Source organism: Gymnoscopelus braueri, assembly GCF_963280865.1.
Source record: "Gymnoscopelus braueri genome assembly, chromosome: 3".
NCBI classification, from domain to species: Eukaryota; Metazoa; Chordata; class Actinopteri; order Myctophiformes; family Myctophidae; genus Gymnoscopelus; species Gymnoscopelus braueri.
In genome coordinates this window covers 20,797,461-20,818,699 of record NC_137612.1, presented here as the reverse complement: position 1 = coordinate 20,818,699, position 21,239 = coordinate 20,797,461, and the positions used below count along the sequence as shown (strand labels likewise).

Here is a 21,239-nt window from a genome sequence, read left to right as displayed (position 1 = left end):
GACGTGGACAGAGCATCCATCCATAACACATCATTTTAAGACACCTCTTGCGTGAATATTAAGTGTAATGACTCTTCCCTGCCTGTGCCGGCAATTTATAAAAAAAAAATCTGGCAATATACTGTTATTCCAGTGAAACACAGCTGTGGTTAACCGAGCTCATCATTTAACTGATGAAATGTTGTAAGGACATAGGATAAAAATCCAGGCACACACTCATGTTAAGGGGCGACTGGGATCCGGATGCATTCAAGCCTTAATGGCTCCCTTTGTGGCCATGAAATGGACTGTGCCCATGTCAGCCAAGTTTCCCATCGTTAGTGAATGTATGGTGACTCTACCAGTGACGTGGTGTGTTCACTCTCCCTTGCCAAATTTGGTGGGTCACCAGCCAACACAGACGGCCAATTGTTCTAACACACTCTATGGGGGGTGACATCACAGCCATTGTACTAAGTGTCCTCTTAAACATGCCCGCCGCTCCAAATAAACAAGGACCTATCTTGAAGGGGCCGAGAGGGGCCAACTCTACATAACTCAGGTCAGATGCACACGGAAAGGAAAATATTACTGCTGCACCACATGAGAAAGCAGGGAAGCAAGTTTTCTGTAAACAGAAGCGGGAAGCCTTGAGTCCTTCAAAGTGGCTAAAATAGTTACAAACAAGACTCTTGTGAGAAAAACAAGACTTCAAAACCATGGTGTTCTCCGTCATGAGTGCAGGCTTTTACCCTCAACTTGGCATGTTGGTAAGTTTTGGCATACACCACAGCATCATAATGTTTTTGTTGTTTGCTCTTGAATAGGGCTGGAAGACATAGGCTACATTTCCCATACTTAAAACCACAGCTGTTCAGTGAGGAAAACGAAGCGTCATCAAAACCAACAATGCCACCATTTCTTGGGCTGTTAAGCTGTCAGTCTTAAAACTGCCATTGACAGTATTCCATCGGTTGTAGCCACTCTGTAATTAAATACCAAAAAATCCTATTTTAATCTCTCTCTTTCTTTGCTGAAGGATGAAAACGAGAGACTTAATTATAACTCCTAAGGATCCTGTCCAAAAGGTTTTGCCCTCTCTGGCCACTGGGCACATGGCTGATGCCCTCCTAATTGCTTGTTTCCTAACTAATGATATGCTATTGTGCCTGAACAAAAGTTACGCCAAAGCAGCCCACCACAAAAAAAGAAAACTAATGGTGGTAGCTCATTTTGGGGTAAATAGTGGTCTGCAGAGGTCCATGAGCAATTAGCTCTCTTAAACATTAAAATGTTTTAAAGTAAGCTCTTCGCCCTAGCCTTCAGTGCATTTATTTACTGTCTGTTTGCATGTCTGAACTTTGTATACATGTGAATAGTCCATATCGAAATATGTGTACTCCAATTAAGAGGGCTGCCTCTCATCGGATGGCCATTTCAGTGTAGGTCCACAAGGTCAAGGTCATAGAGTAGAACTTTTGCCATGATTTTTTTCATGCAAAAGAATTAAATAAGATCTGAGAGAAACTATAAGTCCCAATAGAACACCCTCCACACATTGTATTTATTTATTTGGTCAGGACAATCCACACTGATGAACACAAATACAGGTGTAATACATACACATGAGAAAGTGTAAATACGCCGGATTTAGCTAAAGCTACTTTCCATCCGTAGTCCCCAAATAAACAAGAAACGATACAGACATTACAACATAACAACGATACAACATAAGTTAACAACATCCCCACCACACCAGTATATGATAGGATCAATCACTGGCGATCCCAATTATGCCGATGTGAATGTAGACTATCCAAGCTTAAAGCGGCACTGTGTACCTTTTTTTAATATATTAAAATTATTATACAATTGGGGTGGTTGTATTTTGTCTCCCTGCTCTTCTATTGAGACATTTAGATCGTGTCAAAGGTCATGTCTCACCTAGACAATTTTTTTTACCTGAAGATCAAGATAAAATTTATCCCCTGAGCAAGCAGGCAGGCTCTATTAGCTCAATGGTAAAACATTTCAGCACTTGGGCAGGAAACAGGGTTCAAATCCGGGGTAGAAGAGGAATGTTACAAAGTGCAGCTTTAATGCGAAGCAGAGGAATTATTCATGTAGCTCCATAATGAACTGAGAGAGACTCTGCATCTCTGAGCTTTAATGAGATAGGCTAATACTTTCCTATGACAGTATGCTCATTAGGTGTAATTGTATTCTCAGACAGAGCAGGACACTATTGTGTTTTGTAAGACCCCTAACACACACAAACAAACAGAGGCTGCCTAGGACATAAACTAGCACTAACCTGCCTACTTCCATTACCATTGCTTTTTTTTTAACTCAGTGCAAGGGGTCATACGCCCTTTGAGCGAACTCCCATCTCCCTTCCCATGACAACCCAATGTCTCATGGCTTCCACCACGCTAACCCCCCCTCTCCCAACAATGGTCTGGTCTGTCCCTGCCAAGCATGTCAGACTTTCACACATCTCCAGAGATCACATAACGTTTAGCGGCTACAACACTGTTTAGAGTCAATCTAATTTAGGGGCAGAGGGAAAGAGAGTAACACATAAAGGTTACTTTGTTTGTGTGGTTTTTATAGGGTCACTAAGTGGCCCATAGCCACCAAAAATCACTGTTCATTGGGGACAATGATTCCAGTCATGCTCAAATCGGCAACAGCAGCTAGCTTAATCTAGCAAGGAATCAATAGGTGAGTTGCAGAAATCCCAGTTGAATTTCAGTACCAAATTCAGCACTAGGATGAACTTGTGTGCTCACCGGCCAAGAAACATTATCTCCGCCTCCCAGCCTTCCGCCGATATAAGAACTGATAAGGACTTTAAATATAGAGTAGAGCGAGTAGAGGAAATCAATTAGGATATCCTAAGTACAGTCAGTGAGCTATTGCGTAGAAACTGATAGGCTCATATCCAGCCACCAGACTATGCGAGTTGTATTCCTCTAAATCAGGCCAAATCAGTTCCAATCAACAATAAGTCAATACAAATTATAGCCGACATGTCTGTTATGGAAAAACAATTATGTCAACTTGAGAGGAAATGTTTCTTTGCTGTACAGTCACTCTTTCTTGGATTGCCATTTTTAAACTCTGAAAGCGCTGAGAACACCATATCTAGTCAAACCAACTAACTTTACAAACACAATGAGGCTAGAAAAAAGACAGCATGCATTAACCCTAAGGCCTACATGCTCCAAGGGCACTTTTCCTTTGTGACTCAATAATAATGTGACCTCTTTGGTGAACTGCACACAATGTAGAAAGAAATTCCAGGTTTCAAATTACAGTGTGTTAAATAGCTAATTAGTAGCTTGAATTTATTGATTGTGCTATTAATCAAGCTTGTTGTATTTGATCACATTTCATCTAAATTATACATTATTTCTCATGCCATAAGTACCCATGCCATAGGAATCAATAGGAATTTCAGTGTTGTTCATGTGATCTTTTAGATCAGCTATTTTCTCTATTTGATGTACAGTAAATATCGGCTTAAGTGGATCACCATATTATTACACCCATACCACATTAAAGGAACATATTGCATTTTTCATGAACCTTTCATCTCGGTGGAAGCCATGCAAATAAAACAAATGTCAGGCATGGATATTAATATTCATGACTTGATGTCATTACTACGTTCAATGGAAAAGGAAGGATCTACTGCCCAATTTTCCACTTGATGTAGGCCTATCAAATATAAACTAATCTCTCAAGAACAGATTCTGCACTGCGTTGGAATCTGTCGTGAAGGCTCGTCATAACATGTACACACTGGGCTACAAGTGGGCGTGCCTTCAGATCAGGAAGCAGGCCGCGCTTTACCCAATCAAATGTAGTGGGCGGGATTCACATGTCCGTCGATCTTTCCCCCTCGAAACAAACCCAAACTAATTTAACAATAGCGTCCGCGGAGCAGACAAAACCACGGAAAGATATTCACATTTTAACTTACTCTTTCATCATAGAAACAAGTGGGCTTATAACCAAAACGATCCATGTTCTCTGGGAGAAGTGGTGTTAGTGTTCCGTGTAGAAATATTGTTAGTGGGAATGAAAACATAGTGGCACCCACCGGAAGGGAAAGCTGAAGACAGACCTAAACCCCGGTTTCCTTGTGCACTGGCGTTACGTTTTCTTCCGCCCAGAGCCAACAGACATAGAACAAACAGCAGAGGGCGCTGTTTTTCATTTTCAGTTGGCGATGGGTTCCCAGATTGAATATAAACAAGTAGAGATTTGTGGGAAGATTGTGATACAATTTCCCATAAGACTGCTCATTTCTTTGGCCATAATCTGTTTCCCAGTAATAAAGGGTTCAAGTGCTGCTTGTTTCATGAACTACAATGCCAGTTCATCTATGAAAATGTGTTTGGTTTAATCTATAACAGCTTGCTGTAGCCAGATCCTGGATGATAAACCTGCTGCTGGATGTTGACATTGGATTGAACAGACAAATTCCACATCTTCAAGCTTATCACTTAGATCAGTCCAACTTCCATTATAAAAAGAGTAAACATAAGTTTATCTCTTCATCAACTCTTTCACATGTCATCTCCTTGATGTAAACTATGGTAAAACATGCCTAAATCCTAGTTTAGTTTTACTGCATGCCAACTTTAATAGGCTACATTCTAACATAGCATCTATATCTGGATCACTTTCAGATATACTTTTGCAAATAAAGATTCATAACTGTAATCAGAGTTATTTCTTAAAAGTTAATGTTTCCTTATATTCCTTGCCAAATGACAAGTTTCCGCATCAACTTTTTACAGCACCACACTTCTTAGTACAGTACAGAGATCAGTCAAGTGCAGTGCAAACCACTGCGAGACCAAATTTACACCATAGCCTTTAACTGCCTTCTACTATGTAGGACATACGGTCGGTCACAGCAGTAATCAGTTTGTGGCGTGATCAATAGTGAGCAGATTGACTGTCTGCAGTCGATAGGGGAGTGGAGGACAGGGTCAGAGGATAGTCTGATGATGTCATGACTGAGCAAGCACATACAATACATATAGTGGGTAGATACTAGGGGTGTGCATGTACTGACTGCATGTGTGTGAGTAACAGTCAGGAGGACTGTAAGCATAATATGGAGAGAAACGGTAGTAACTATCAAGTTGCTAATAATGGGTGTTTGAAATGGAATCAAAACAGACATTCTGTGAAGGGCCAAGTTCTATAAGCAATCAACTGACCAAAATACAAATGTGCTGTCTAGAGCAGGGGTCTTCAAAACTCACAGAAATCGGTACACATTATCTCTGGGGTCATATTGTATAAGTTCGATTTTTCAGATCTCATTCCAAGTGGCTATGACCAAAGTTTGCGGGCCCTGCATGCGTAGGCAACCCGGCCTGGCGGAGACCTGTGCTCCGAGGCGCACACTTTTCTAGTTGTCCCTAGAGATGTCATTGTTTGTGTGCATGACGAATGTGTGTTTTTTATTTTTCACCCACTGCTTAACATACTTTTGGTTAACCTATAACATTGTGGAATGTACTCGGCCCAAAACGTCACCCTGTGTGTCTGGACAGCAACACCATACATTTGTGTCCATCTGAGAATGTCTGTTTTGGGTGTGTGTGTGTGTGTGTCCTGACATCGTGTTTCTGCTACCAGAATTCCCTGCAGCTGGATCTCATTAGGACATCTGTGTTCAACATGGTCAACTAAGAGGACACGTGCAGTGTGTGTATGTGTGTGTTGGGGGTGTGTGGGGGCTGTAGTACCATGCAAATGATGAATGAGGCATATGAACCTATAAGTGAAAGAAAGAAGGGCCTGGATGTGTGAAATGTAAATAATTAAAATAGACTTGTTTTTATGTTTCTTTCAAAGTTTACACATTGTGGCTAAAAGTGTACAGCTGATCGTTAACAGGCCATTAGAACACAAGAAAACTGTCGCTGCATCGTAAAAGGTATTTAAAAAACACAAATATGGCAAACCTTAATAAAGGCAGAAATTAAAATAATTAGCGCTAGCTCTAAACAAAGCAGGCAGTACATATATGACAGACAGAACGCCCAAACTCAAACTACAGTATGACAAAAAGTAGAAGCCTTTGAGTGAAGTTCAGCTGGACTGGTCCACTGGAAACAATGCTTTGAGTCCTAAATACAGAGCAACTCTCAAAACAGGAGGGGGAGTTTATGCTATAAACTTTTGTTTAATAGCTCGCCTCACTAAACTTCACTCCTGCTGGGCACCGCAGGACTGTATTTTTTTAACATCCCATCACTTGCTACCTTCGAATTCAGACCCTTTTATGGAGGAGCAGCTACTCACTCAGTAAAGGAACTGTCTGGGGCCAGAGTATGCTCAACAGAATTATTATTCTATTTTAAAAGGACAAACTGGACAGGACTTGTCTTCCAGGACCTCACAGCACCCAAGGCCGGGCGGTGGGGGGGGTCAGGTTTTTGACGATGGGATTCACGGACACCTACAGGCCCCAGGACTACATGGCTAGCCTGACAGGAGTTTGGGCTCTGTTGACGTTTCCATGGAAGGAATGTTAATTGGCCACTGAGATACAGTCAGGGCAAGTATCTGCCAATAGGATCACAGAAGACAAAGAGGAGAAGTAGAAGGGGAGGATGGTACATTGGCGCAACCACAATACAAAAGAAGCCCTGAACTCTTATCAGATATTCCACGGGTTGGTTTAGCATGCACATCACCTTGGGCTATCTCATGCTAACGTGAAGGCTTACTCCCACACAGAAAAACATGAGTGAAAACAAAACAATATTCTAGTTTGAGAAGTAACAATATGGGGGCAGGACCGCAACCCACACAGTAGATAGAAAGAAAGGTTAAATGATTTACTGCTTCAGTGCTGTAATAATTACCTACTAACCTAATTACCTACCCAAGTACTTCAACTATACTATCAGCTAGGTTTAGCCTGCTGTTGTTTTCAGCAAAGTACTATCACCTCAGGGTAATTTGGAAAGTGGAGCAACAGGACAGCATTTTACACCCTTATAACAAGTGGAGATGGAGATTAAACAGCTTGGTGTGACCCACGGTCGGGCAGTGCTCAGTCCATGATGACGACAACACAGGGAGTGTTATGTATCACACGCACAAGAAAACACACAAGTAGTGACCCTCCCCACCCCGCACCTTCTCGTATCCAACAATGCCAATGTTAGAAGTATCCTCCAGTATCCGCCAGTATCCTCACATGATCAATCATGCAGATTTTAAAGGATTAAGTATGAAATGTGCTCAGATTACAGGCAGGAAATTTCCTCTCATTGTGTACATTCATTGCTAACGTTAACTAATTACCTTGGCTAAAAACATATCACTTTTTTAAAATAGTTCAGTCACTTTTCTACATTTTTAAGTGTAGCCTAACTCTAGGTAAGTGTGGTGAATTGTGTGGTTACTGGTTTTATTTTTATTTGTTTTTGGGTCGTTTTATGCCACTTTCACAAGCAGTTTATAGCGTAAACTCCCCCCTCCTGTTTGACATTATTGAGTTGTTCTGTATTTAGAACTCAAAGCATTGTTTCCACTTCCAGTGCACCAGTCCAGCTGAACTTCACTCAAAGGCTTCTACTTTTTCTCAAACTGTATGAGCACAAGTAGACTGCCTGGTAGTCCAGTGAGTGTGGAGCAACAAAGAGATACAGTACGTGAGTTTTTTTTTGTGAGTATCCAGACTTGTTCACCAGTAGTTATGAACGGTGATACTTCTAACATCTTAAGCTGGCAGCATAGCTAAATGGAATATATTCTCTGGAGATGAAATTGTTGTATACTCGCAGCTCCGCTTTCACTCCTGAACAGCCACTGCAGTGTAGTGCTGGAACCATGATTTAGCCACCTGGACCTCCACTCTTTGTTTGCATCACCCTCTGATCTGATGCACTTTTTTGTCTCAGAGATTTCACCATTTCTGGTGACAAAGACAAAGTATGCTATCTCTCTCCATGAATTAATTGCCATCTGGTAGTGTTTAGTCCCTCAGACCGGTACCTGGTATTGTAGAGGTTTGTACCTCCAAACTGCCTCAGCCAAAGCTCTCTGTGTTACATTGCCAGCAGATTGAGAAAATAAAAACAAAATAAATCACTAGTCCAGAAAATCTAGAAAATCTTGTCCGAAAGTGCCAAAAATAACTTTGGCAAGGCGATGCGTTTTCTCTGAATGCCAAACTTTGCTTCCACAACAAGTATGTTGCAGCCTTTAGCGAGTAGAGCCTGCTTAGTGAAAACACCCCATCTATGAAGAACTAGGTGGGCAGGGGGCAACTATTTAATGTTATTGCAGCTGCACCACTGTTGGCATCATGGGAGAGGGAGATGAGGTAGAGTACAAACACACTAGGGCCGGTCCCAAATAACTGAATGTGGATTAACTGAACGTCATACTATCGAGGGGCATTTAGCACAAACCGCAAGTCATGCTAGACCTCCAGCTTAGCATCGCTAGCAATGTTGCCAACGACATGTAACTACATTAAAAGAGCGATTATTACATTACATTAAACAGACAATTATGATGATGGAAATGTTCCCGTACAGTCAACTATTTCCATCATCCATCATCAAGGAACATGGTGGACTTTTGTCACATACATCCACATACGCTCACGGAGCGGCTGCCAACATAAGTATGCTGCCAATAATAATCACACGATGTCTCCCACCCCCAAATAAATAAACAAATAATTTTAAAAATGAAAAAATTAAGGTTCCACCAAATTCCACCAAACGTTCAAACCTCAATAGATGGCTTCGGGGCCAGCCCTAAAACACACAGCCTTAATAAAAGTCCACCAGAACCCTGGAAACAGAGGACTAGTTCATTTCTAGCCAGATTAAAGCTACCGAGGTGGAGCTGGTGGAAAAGCTTATTCTTGGTAAGCAAGAAAAAAAACGTAAGCTTTCCATTAATAACACAAGGAGAGAGTGTTATTTATGAAAGCTGCCTGTAGGCTCATTGTACACAGAGACTTAAAGCACACTGTAAGCCAAGCATGCAGAGCCAATACATTACAACAGAACTCTCACAAGTTCAAGGCTTTCCAAAGGCTTTCCAAGCCCAAGGCTTTCCACATGAAATTTGGTTTTTCTCTGAAGAGATCTACCCACACTTAACTTGTACAATTAAGCATTAGTGGCACAGTATTGTTTTCAGTTCATTTCACCCAGATTACAGCTCAAAGCATCAGGAACAGAACCATTTTTTTTTGATCAGCCTAAGGATTGCCTAAATCAAAGCCAAGTAATCAGTCCAATGGGGTGGGATTGTATGCCCTTGTGTTGCTGCTGGGAAACCACCATTATGGCAAATAACCAATAAATGTGATATTAGAGTGTCAAAGAGCAAGACGCTGACATTCAAAAAGGTTTAATAAGAAATCCTGTAGGATTCTTATATTAAAATTAAAAGTATGCCATGTCATGGCGGGCACACGTACGCTGTGTGTCCAACAACACACTTTGATCATTTGAAAGGATGAGATCGGGTTACCCTTTGGTTGGAGCAGCATCATGTTTAATCTAATGATTCCACCAAGCCGAGAGTGATATTTACTTTGAAGGGCAGGTCATTTGTGAGCCTGTCAACCTGAGGTTAGGCAAGGTAAATCTGGGATGGTCTGGGGACATTGCGTCCTTCACTTGCGGAGTACAGCAGCTAGCCAATGTACTCAACTGTTAATAGGACCAGCCAACATTCAGTCTCCTCTCCCCATAGCAACTCCCTATTTCCCAGGACTGAAAGGTTCCCTCCCCCTGGAGTGTTTAAAGGGAGGTGGGGGGAGGGTTAGGGGGTTAGTGCCCAGCTTTGGCAGCCTCCTTGAGAAAAAAGGCTGTTCCTGGGGAAAACTCAACGCTGCTCATTTTCCTAAAGCCGCCATGGTTGCCACTTAGCAACAGTCGCCTGTGTCGGTATTCCAAAACGCTGCCTTTCACACCCATCTGCATGCCTGCCAAACCCGCGCACATGAGCACAAAAAAAGACGACGACAAGTATCACCAATGGTGATTCACCATGGCAGATGCTTCTTGTATTGTTGCCTCTGGAGTCATAAGCCAAAGCTTGCAGCCTGACGTCATTTAGATGATATTCAATTTCAAGTGAGAGCATTCAATACCAATCATAAGCCTGGGTGTATGTATGGCCACCTGTCTGGCTGCAGTCCTGCAAAGGAAATTAAGCAGAAGCACCACTGGATACTTACAAAAAAAGCTATAAAAAAAAGTATTTCACCTTCAAAATCAAAATGCGAATACTGCACTCAAATCTCACTCTATGTGCCTAATATGGGTTCATTCCATCTTGAAGCAGGAATCCAACCGCACAGACTTGGAAAAACAAAATGATGACAACTTTGTGGCTTCAAAGTGTGAGTTTTCTTTAAAGTTTTTTCAAGCTCTTTTTTTTGGTGTAGGCGAGGCAGGTTTGGGCTTCCAGATGGTAGACACTCCCCCATCCTACCACACCCACTCACCTGTCTATCCCGCCTCTGGGTAGAGGAAGATGAGATGGCTCGTCAACACCAGCTGTTCTGCAACTGACAGAGGAAAGGAGAGACGCACGCACATCCTTCTTTTCCTCTACTCTCCCCTTCCCCCATACTCTCCAAGCTTGGACACCTCTTCTCCTTTACACCCACCCCCCACCCCCACCAGCACCTCCTCTCACTCTACTCTCTCCACAGCTCCTTTGCCCAGTTCTCTCTCCCTCTCCCTGTTGCTGGCCGGCCTTTTCAGCCTTTTCCTTTTCAACAAAAGAAACAAAAGGGAGGCAGGGCTGCTTTCTCTCTCTCCCCCCCTGCAGAGAAAAGGGGAGGGCGGAGATGTGGAGAGAGAGAGACAGAGACAAACCTGCAGGGACAAGACCACCCTTTTTTAAGCTGCAAAAAACAAGTACAGCAAAAAAGAAAAAGGAACAAAAAAACATCAGCATGCGTGCACGCATACATAAAGCATAACACATGCAACTGGCATGCAAACACTATTGGTATGATACACACTTGCATCTCAGCATCATAGTCTGTACAGGTGCCCACACAGTCATACACAAATACAGTGGAGGATTAGCTATGTGAACCTAAATGGGTTGTTAAGCACAAGGTATAATGTGTACTGTCAGATCTTACATTCTGCAAAATTCCCATAAATGAAAGCATTGCATTTATCCCAAGAATAATGAGTGTGTTTCTGCATGCGTGTCTAATCTACCCGCTCTCCTCACCTGCCTCAGGTGGAGGTCTCTTCTTCCAATCATTGGTTCTATGACAAAGGCCCTGTCAGCCATGTTATCCTATTTCAGCACTAGGGCCTCTCTCCGGGCCCCGGCCTTCCACAAAAGTTTGATTCAACTTGCAGAAAAGATGGTAGACGATAGAGGAGTATGGTTAGGCCTATAAGTTATGTGAATGCAAGCCCAAGGGAGATATTGAAAGCGAGAGTGGTGAGAGGGATAAAGGCTGAGGAGTAATGACATATAGCAAGCCGAGAAAGGGATAGAATTCAGACACCTCAGTCAGGGTAACAAACAGCGCGTTGTTCTGATGCCATTTCTTTGTCACAACCCACAGTACACTACACCATAAATTAAAAGTTTAGAAAGAACTGAGTGAGTGCGTGCGTGCGTGCGTGCGTGCGTGCGTGCGTGCGTGCGTGCGTGCGTGCGTGCGTGCGTGCGTGCGTGCGTGCGTGTGTGTGTCTCCTATGATTTATTGGTTGATTCTTTTATTTTCGTGTCCTGCACACGAAGTGCCCAACCTTCATTGGTTTATAAGACACCGTTTTACGATTACAGTATGTTTGTATTCACATAATACATTCCATTACAGCTATGTTAGTGTTGTATAGTTGAATGTTTTGATGTTGTGTTGTGCATTAGTGTTGATGTGGGTTGGTGTTGCGTAGTTGTGTTGATGTAGTGTTGGTGTTGTGTAGTTGCGTTAAGTGTTTTGTTGTGTTGTGTAGGTGTTGTGTAGTATTTAAGTGTTGATAGTGCTGTACCCGCTTGCCCTTCATTGGCGTCATTTTGCATCATTTGACGCTGGCCATCGTTGCATTGACATTGTAAGTACATTTTCCAGACTCCGGCCGTCACTCTCAGACTCTACCGCTGAGACCCTCATCCACTCTCTCATCTCCTCCCGCCTGGATTACTGCAATGGTGTCCTGTTCGGGCTCCCCAATAAAACCCTGGACAGATTGCAGTATGTGCAAAATTGAGAGTTCACCCGCACCAAACGCTGGCAGCACATCACCCCCACCCTCAAACACCTCCACTGGCTTCCGGTTAAGTTCCGCATCACATACAAACTACTCCTCCTCACCTATAAAGCTCTCCATGCCCTAGCCCCAGGGTACCTCTCGGACCTCCTCGACAATTACATCCCAGAGTGGGACCTGAGGTCTTCCGACTCGGGGCTTCTCACCACCCCTCGTAGCAACAGGCGGACCCTTGGCGATAGAGCTTTCAGCGTGGCAGCCCCTGACCTCTGGAACTCTCTCCCAATGGAGATTCGCCAGATGCCAACATTGGACTCCTTCAAGTCCGCACTGAAGAGACATTTATTTACCCAGGCTTTTGGCAATTAATTTGTTATTTTGTGTACTGTAAAGCGTCCTTGGGTTTCTGAAAGGCGCTATATAAATCCAAGTTATTATTATTATTAAGTAGACTAATTGCGACAGACTTCGGCACTGCACTCTTTCGGGGCATTACCAATAGAAAAACACAGGCTGCATGAAGGCGACTGGTTGGACAGTTCTCGAGGTACGTAAAAGGTCAGTCATACACACTTACAGATTTGTGGAATTTATAGATTATTATTAATATATTAAGAGTCCTGCGAGGAAGAGCATTATTTCAGGACTTCACTGTGACACAGGTTGTGCCTGGGAGAACCATTCTATGGTCCAGTATTTGAATATAGAGCTTAGGCAAACACACATCGACTCCATTTATGGGGAACAACCAGAAATGAACAAACCCGACACATGCATGCATGCATGCATGCGCACCAGCAGGCACACACACAGCATTATGAGCTGCATGTGGTGGAAGCATGCAGGGTGCCCTTATGAGTTAATAATTCACCCTCTTATAGGACACTTCAGTGGCTGCTTCAAAGGAATTCCAACACTGTGCTGAATCTATTTTACATGGCACAACACTGTATCTGGGGCTCTATTTACATATCTGAATATTGAACAGTTTTTGCCGTCTAATTAAATCCTAAGAGAATTTAGCAGTGTTATCGCAATTTATTTTTATCAGAAGGAAAATCAGCCATGTTTATCTAAAGAACTGAAGGCTTGCTGATTTAAATCAAGGACATACTAGAGGGGGGATGCAGCACGTCAAGCAAAGGTTTACAGCCGAGATGATCACCGCAAGCAATATGCACCAATAACTTTTATGCATTTATTTTGATCAAAGTACGACCACCCGGGGTGGGGGTGGGGGGGACATTCAAGTACAGGGAGTGAAATGTAGGATTCCAGGCACGGCGGCATTCCTAATACAGACAGGAGCACCAGCTCATTAGTGACTTAAGAAGATGGGCATTAAAGATATTCATGATAGTGTAATATGCAGAAACAGGGGCTATTTAATCAACCTGAACCCACAATCTGCATACAGAGAAAATAGTTCTTCTTGAGTCATCTTATGGGGATTCAGATAAAAGCGTTGGCTTATCCTTTAAAGATGTATTTGTCTGCATCATGGAAATCCACTTGCTCCCATGTAGGGCAAATGTATATAGTTAGATCATGGATTAACCCATTTTATTTCATGTGAGTGGTCTTAAAAGCTATATTCATTTCACATTCATTTTACTACTCAGTTCATCAAATGAGATAGACTGTAAGATTGTGCATCTTTATAGATTTTCTAATCTTTATAAATGCTTTCTAATTGACAAATGTCCTCAGATAAGGCAGTATTTGATGTCTGCCATCTAGAGAGATATTCAGGTCTCATAGAAGGGTGGCATTGGAGTATCAGATTTTGTACCCACTATCCCTCCTCCTTGGGGGTTTGCACCACTAACATAATTGTCCCTAATCTTCCTGCATCTGTTGGCTTGCAAAGGCCCATTAAACAGCCACACCACTCTGATAAGGTTGCTGACTTAATGCCCAGTGACATAATTAAATTGAGTATTTAATCTGACCATGAGAGCCAAGGGGCCTCAGACCCCTGCCAGGCAACTGAAGCATTCACATGCCTGGCCTTGTCTGCCCTTCCAAATAACTCGTACTTTGATCCACGTTAGATTGATCATCTTCTCCGGAACAGATAGGAGGTTGTGCAAAGCAGAGCTGTCTGTGTGAAACCTTCCTTAACAATTTAGTTCTATCATTCTCCTGTTTTCATGTTATATTTCTTCACTTAGCACCAGCCCAACTTTGGGTGTGGATGTGCAGGTCTTTCCTCCCGTTATATATTCAACTTCACAGTGGGCCACATTCAGTAATATGGGCGTAGACATTATGTGCACAGATAAAATGTGTACTAAAGTGTTGTGCAGTGTGAGGGGCCCAAACTCTAGATGTGAGAGCCACATAGCGGCCCGAACTTCTAGTTTGAAAAAAGGGCCTAGGAGTGTGCGTGCTGTTTCACGCCAATCGGACCAACGGTGCCAGAGATTAGCTGTTCACGGACAAACACACGGGTGGACAGGGACAGCCGAAAACATAGTCTTCGGCCTTCGGCCGTACGGCCTAGAGGAGACAATAATAGAGAAGTGAATGAACCTGTCTGGGCAAGCCTCCACAGCATTCAGCATAAGAGAAAAAGGGGTGGGCTTGGTGAAAGCCACGGATATGAAATCCTGTAGTCCACTTCACACAGTCACCAAACAAGAAATGAGTCATATTATTTATACCAGCTTGTGGCAAGCTAAAAGTATACTGTCATAACTCTTGCATCTTACTAAACATTACCAAACAAGAACAAATGACATACATGTCATTGACTGGGGTAAAACATATATCCCCTATCGAATCTCTGAACACCAACATTGTTCATGTGAAGCAGTTTGTATATTTGATCTATTTATTGGCCAAAATGCATAGTTTGTGTAGAAACAAACTGCGGCAGTCCTGTATGTCTGTCCTGTCCACCTCGGGATATAAGAAGAGTAGACACTAAGGAAGAGTGGGCACCTCAAAATAAAATGAGATATTTTGTCCAAAATGTTAAAATAAATGTAATAACAAAATGATCTTAAGTAGCTAATGTAAAGTATACATGATTTGAACATGCACATTACATCATTATCAGACAAATGTATACCCTGCTTCAACTTCTGTATGCTCCAAATGATTGGATATACACAGGTTTTGTAGCAATTTAGTATATCTACAAGCACCGGCCAGCGAAAGTGGCCTGTGTCCGCTCTGAGGGGCGTTGTGGTAGGCTACTGTGGGCAGAATAGCTTGCTCACAGCGGGATCCAGAGTGCGGAATCTGTGACCACCCCTCCAGAGCATGGAAAAGGATTAGCGGACGATGGGAAAAGAAGCCTGTCATTCATCATTAGAACCAAATCAACCAATTGACAAATAGTTACGGTAACGCCCCTCCTTTTCATTCAAACCAATCAAAACATCACGGGCACTCCCCTTTTTCGACTTGTGTTTCTAGCCCAGCTTGCTGTACAAGCTGGTAAAAAAGTATGTGGACACTGAACAGAGATCTACTACTGTATGTGGATTGTGGACCCGTCCATGCCATGGGAAATGTTGACTATAGCTGTTAGTAGGCTTTGAGTATGCTTCTTCATATACACTCTATGAAAGGCAAAAGTCTGCAGATGTATTCGTTCAATGCTTTCAACACTGTAAGAGTGGGAATAAGCCAAATATTATTTAGCCTAATTACTATAATTATAAAGTTAATTATGATTACCAATAATGATTTATAATTATTAAGTACATGATTATGTATTATTAGTAAATAATATTTATTGAATATTCAACTATTTCTACTAACATTCTAATATTTTCACTCCCAAGTCTAAATACTTTTTGTGTATTCAAGTAAGAACATAACGGTTGCAAAAAATGTGCTTAAACACAGGTTATGTGAATGAAGCCCATTGTGTTTGGCAAGTCCAATGCACTATGAGTACATTCATCAAACAATGAAGTGTTTTTGCTCAGTCTATATCACATTTGGTACCTTGGAGCCCTGTCCCGAGCACAGCCTGTCCCAAGACAGTTAATCAAAGCCACTGCTGATACTGCCACCACCACCACCAAACACAGCCATCAAGGCTTCTAGCCTCTCTCCGTCCTTGACTCCCCCCACCTGTGAATTAGCAGGCCGACAGGATAAATGCCACCGCTGATGCTAAACTAGACAAATCATGGGAATGTCGCCTCGCCTCTCATTGGACAGCGTCTGCCCTCCAAACCTCACCCCAGCAAGCAGGCACACTGAGCCTGCTTCGAGGACATTCGGCTGAAAGAGAGTAACTACGGTATGATGAAAGGTTTTGAAGCCACGTGTTCTCAATGCCCCATCCAGCTGCTAGACATAGAAGACTAGAGCAACAGAGCCCCCCCCCCCCCCCGTTCACCTTTTGACCTTTGGCAACTTGACAGTGGTTGAATGTCGGAGGTGAGCCTTGTTTATAGGAAGACAGTTGTTACAATTGTGCTGCCACGCTTCCTATATGTAGATTGCTGATGTCTTCAAAGCCATTAATCCAGTGAAATTGTACAGTGAGTGAATTATGTGAAGTAATGTTTTTGTTGCCTTTTTAAGGGGGTTGTGGACAGAGCAGACAGTGGCAATCAACTGGCAGGGTATAACTTTCAATATTTTCTGAAACTCAAATACCAGTAAGAAAACAATATTAATTTTAATCTGGCCCCCTTTTAAAATGTGATTCCCCACCCCCCTCATTTCAAGTTATTTCAGGTGAAGTGAGACCTTTAAGGTCAAATTGTGTACCATAATGACAGCATTCATACACAAGATCAAAGGTCATTTCACAAGTCAGGATTGCTCTTGCTCTGGGTGTCTGAATTTGTCCAGGTACAAGTACAAGAACAGGCCAACTGCTAATTTGGCTCATCTACAGCCATTCATTAGAGAAGAGGAAACACATGTCCCATTCAGCTCCCAAAGACTACTTTCATTCTTCTCTGCTTAAAAAAACAAATTCCTAATTGCTTACACCAATAAACGGACATACATCACAATCATGACTTAGCTAGCTATTACTCAACTTCTGCAAATAATGGCCAACTTTATTTGTGCGTGTCTCTCAAGCCTGACTACTTTCCTGAAGTCTGTCTTTATTTTTGGAGCAGGAAATGTGCTAGTATTGTCCTGATATATTCAGCGATTCACATTATATGTCTCCATAATTTGTATTTGTTTCTCTGTGTTTGATCTAAAATTGAAGTGCTGTGACAAGAGATGCTTTGTAGAGATTGACCATAGTGAAAAAGACCAGTCAGAAGAAAGATCTAAAGAATTAGCCTGACAGGAGACATATAACAGTTTTGACTTCCATTCAATGTAAGAAACAATTAGATCTTTTTTTTAGTGTTTCCCAAGAAAGGAAAAGGAACAAACAAGGAATTGCATAAGAAAAAGAAAATAAAAGTAGGCCTACACCACCATAGAAGGTAATAGAGTCAAAATATGAATAGGCCTATACAGACTGTAATCCAATCCCATTTCTACAGTGCATTCTATGAGCAATCATCATCAGGAAGGGATATTCCATATGATGTCTTGTAGGCTACTAAGCCCTCAGTTTAGTTATGCTGCAACATGAGCAGATGGCTAGCTAGTATGGGGTTTAAGAAGGACACTACTCTGTGACCCCATGACACGAACATACAGCAGTCACAACACTCTCACTGACTTCCCTTCTGTCACGAACGACACTTTTTAGGTTTTGTCGAGTCAAGTGAATAACCACACACACAAAGAATGGACAATTGGCTGGCATTGTTATTAAGCCACCTACAATCCACACTACTGCTGCTTTATTTGCCTCCAAAATGTATTCTTAATTTATTTTATAATGAATAGCAACATCGTCATACTTCAGCTAAATATACAGCTAACTACAGCTACACGACCGTCGATTGTTTAACTTTTACATTTGGAGAAGTGTAGAAATGTCAACGTATAGGTTTTTTAACATTGGCCGTTCAAAACCCCTCCACTTGAACGAGAGCTATGTGCAACGCCGCCTTGTGTACACGTAGCAGAACAACATGCTGTGCTTCTTCATTGAGCCAAACTTGAATCCTCGACAGTAGAATTATCATCAAGCGTTATAAATCACACATTTTACACTCGTTCAATCAATGTAAGGAAAAGAAATAAACGGCATCACAAATGTGTTGACTTTACATTGAGTTGTTCAGAGGAGGACTTTGGTTTCATTGCAACTGGTTTTGTAGCCCTAAATCATGCAACAATAAACCACCCTTAAACTTTAACTACTTCAAAGTGAACCACAAAGATTAAGCAACAAGCACACCACAAATAACACGGTTAGCATAAGCTAATCATCTCCAAAAGGATTTAGGCTTTTATCATAGAAACTTGTGGCGGGTGCCCCGTTCGTTCCAATAATAAAGCACAAGTGCGATTGTCAACGGTTGCACAGCCTGGGGAATTATTACGTTTCAAACGACAAGAAGTTAACAAACGTAACGTTACGCATTAAGCTTCTATGAAATAACCCAATAGGAATCACACTAGAACTCACCTAGTTCTGTAAAGAAGCCTCCACTTCGCGGTCCACTACTCGCCAAATTCCTTGTTTTAGGATTAGTTGGGAATAAAGCAAGTTTCCATTTACCGCCCGGGGTAGTGATATTATTCCAATGTGTCCGCAACCAGTGTCTCTACGTTGTTATATCCAAGAATATATCGATTCCAAAAGGTACGTTTACACAAATTCCATTGTCGTTCACATGTAGGAAAAAAAAGTCACTTTAATTGACGTTGTTTCCAACACCTAGCAAATGTGTGAATTTGGCCGCATTTATTTAATATAGCCTACCAAAAAGACGAGCGCCCAGATGTTCTCCTCAGTCCTCTCTATGTTCACTCTGAGTCTCTACTACCTTCGCCAGCCTGCAGCACATGGAGGAACCGGCAAACTGTGTGGCGAGAGAATGGGTTTTTTTGGGGGACGACTTTCAGCCCAGCCCCCTTAACGCGTGAAAAGAGGCTTGGCAAAGAGACAGGCTACTGGCTTCATGGGAAATCCACCGGTGAATGGTGGACCCCTCCTGGCCAACTAACTGTAGTGTAGACATGTTGCTGTACCTGCTACCCATCCAGTACTCTAACCCAAACCCAGTGGTTCTCAACCTTTTCAGGCCGTGAGTGACCCCCCAAAATAATCATATTTGAACTGGGGACCCCCCCCCCTGACAAGCACTTGGAATTGTAGGCATTACATTTAAGTTTGACTCTGTTCCACAAATAAATATTGTGAAAATAGCAGTTCTACAAGCTGTAGATTGGCTATTTTCACAATCTTTCTTATATTATTTGACAATTTGGCCAATGTTTGACCAGTTTTTATAGTATAGTTTTTAGGTATTAAAAAGGTCTTAAAAGTCCTTAAATTGTCACTTCACCGTCATCTGGGGACCCCCCAATCATGTGGGTCTGACCCACAGGTTGAGAACCACTGCCCCAGGGGCTAGGACAGACAGACAGACAGACATAGATAGATAGATAGATAGATAGATAGATAGATAGAGGCTATATGTTCAGTTCAGAGATATAGCCCATTACCACCCACCCCCACATCCCACCCAGCAATATTGTCATTGCTCATGGCCAACAGACAGAACAAACGCACAGATAATGAAATATAATATAATCAGAAAAATATATAATTGCATTAAACAATAGTGTGTATGTGTGTGTGTGTGTGTGTGTGTGTGTGTGTGTGTGTGTGTGTGTGTGTGTGTGTGTGTGGGGGGTGTGTGTGTGTGTGTATGTGTGTGTATGTGTGTGTATGTGCGTGCGTGCGTGCGTGCGTGCGTGCGTGCAGGCTGAGAGGGAGAGAGAGAGGAGAGAAGAAGGTGGGGGTGTCTTCAGTTTCGACTAAACTGTGTGTGTGCGTATGTGCACATATGGCTCTGTGCATGTGTGCCTGAATCTGTGCATAAGTTTCTGTATGCGTGAGCACAGGCCTGCATTCAGAGCAGGGGGCCAGAGCACTACGATGGAAAGAGGAAAAGCAGGGTGTGTGAATGAGCGCGCCTGTCTGTCAGAGGTAACACGTTGCATTCATGCTCCCTGAAAAACACTGAGCCATTCATTCACTAGGACACAGCTCCCAGACCACTCCACTGAATACCAACGTTGCCTTTCAGAGCTGGAGAGAACTGGGCTGGTAGGTTAGGAAGAGAGAGGGGGTGGAGAGGGAGGCAGGGAGTTGCTGGGAAGGGGGAGGTTTTGGCTGGGAGTGGGTCAGGGGGCAACCCCCCCGGCCCCCCTTGTGGTGATTTCCATGGGAGCATGCCCATGCACAAACATGCTCACATGTCTGCACTCTGCACACAAACCCACACAAGAGAGTATATGCACACACATGCATACACATTCCAACACACACCTGTGTCAAATACTTTGTAGAGTTTGCAACAATGACAACAATTTTGTGCATTGGGTTACCCAGGGCTGTTGCTTTGTACCAAACATGCACCAGTGGCTCAGACAGCAAAGATGCAAAACCAGCAGATGAAGCTGCCAGTGTGGAGATCTCCAAACTGCTTGAAAACGCATCAGTGTGTACTGTGTACGTTCTCCCAGTATTACAGTATTATCTTATTCCAGTGGTCCCTCTGACATACATGTTCCAGGCAGTGGCCTAAGATGTGGTCCCTGTCATATACTCCAGATTTGAAGAGTGCGCCTCTATAGTTGTTCACCCAGGTCACCGCCAAGGCGCCAACCCTGGACCCTCAACAATTTGCTTACCGGAAAAATAGATCCACAGATGACACTATAGCCACAACGCTCCGCACTGCCCTCACCCATTCGGAGAAGATGCACGCACGTGTGAGAATGCTGCTTAACCACTTAAACCCTATTACTTCATTGAAGTCCCCCCGGGATATATACTTCTATATAAATCTTTTTGCCTAAAATAGCTTTTCACAAGCTTACAACAACGCAACAAAGTTCGCCCCCAGAGTAGGAATGCTAGGGTTCATGTAC

General features: G+C 42.7%; 1 protein-coding gene across 2 annotated transcripts in view; it reads right to left on the bottom strand.

Annotated features, from left to right (window-relative positions):
• plxnb1b (plexin b1b) overlaps positions 1-19,136 on the bottom strand; it is a 102,169-nt gene extending 83,033 nt beyond the window's left edge. For both annotated transcript variants that reach the window (XM_080424851.1, XM_080424852.1), the window contains exon 1: positions 18,763-19,136. The gene's annotated coding sequence lies outside the window, so the exon portion shown is untranslated. The remainder of the gene's footprint in view (positions 1-18,762) is intronic.
• Positions 19,137-21,239: the final 2,103 nt, after the last annotated feature.